The sequence below is a fragment of the Limulus polyphemus genome, unplaced genomic scaffold, assembly GCF_000517525.1.
Source record: "Limulus polyphemus unplaced genomic scaffold, Limulus_polyphemus-2.1.2 Scaffold1482, whole genome shotgun sequence".
Classification (NCBI taxonomy): domain Eukaryota; kingdom Metazoa; phylum Arthropoda; class Merostomata; order Xiphosura; family Limulidae; genus Limulus; species Limulus polyphemus.
In genome coordinates this window covers 61,055-61,967 of record NW_013667092.1, presented here as the reverse complement: position 1 = coordinate 61,967, position 913 = coordinate 61,055, and the positions used below count along the sequence as shown (strand labels likewise).

Here is a 913-nt window from a genome sequence, read left to right as displayed (position 1 = left end):
CATATAAATACAACTAAATAGAAACTGTTTTTTATTAACGTGATAGAAAAGACATATAAAATACAACTAAATAGAAACTGTTTTTTATTAACGTGATAGAAAAGCATATAAAATACAACTAAATAGAAACTGTTTTTTATTAACGTGATAGAAAAGCATATAAAATACAACTAAATAGAAACTGTTTTTTATTAACGTGATAGAAAAGCATATAAAATACAACTAAATAGAAACTGTTTTTTATTAACTGATAGAAAAGCATATAAAATACAACTAAATAGAAACTGTTTTTTATTAATGTAATCTAAAATGTACTGAATAGTTATTAACTGTGAAGTAATAACAATAAGTTTTTCCTTTTTTTTTACTGGCATAATTTTTTGTTATAATGGTGTGGGAAATTGGTTTTTAACATAATGAGGGATTTAAATTGAATCATTTGCTGCTGCTGATTTGAGAATAGCTAGTTACAAGCCCATCAAGTGAAATCTACAAGGCTGTATTGAAGAATCATAAACTTCAAATGGTCTCCATAGTTTGTTACTTAACTCCTTGAGAACAACATATTGTGGCTGAAATATGGAATTATGTTCAAGTAAAAACCAAGTATTTTGCATATGATGATTCTGGTTCTAATTTTATGTGTGTGTGTGTGTGTGTGTGTGTAGTCTAATCACAGTTTGATAATTTGTAAAATATTCCAAATATGTTGGTTATCATAATTTGAATTGTAAGTATAATTTGGATGGGAATAACCTTAACAGTGTCATGAAAGAGTGCAATAGTTGATCAATCTCTTAAGCCATCCAAGCAGTGTGTTGTTGCTTGGCAATTAAGATTTTAGGTTGTATCTACAGAAATATCGAATAAAAGCCTAAAGAGGTTATAATTTCATTGTATAGGTCACTGGTTA

General features: G+C 27.3%; 1 protein-coding gene across 1 annotated transcript in view; it reads left to right on the top strand.

Annotated features, from left to right (window-relative positions):
• The window catches only part of LOC106463786, a 56,508-nt gene that overhangs the window by 41,973 nt on the left and 13,622 nt on the right, over positions 1 to 913 (top strand). The gene's annotated exons all lie outside the window — the stretch shown is intronic.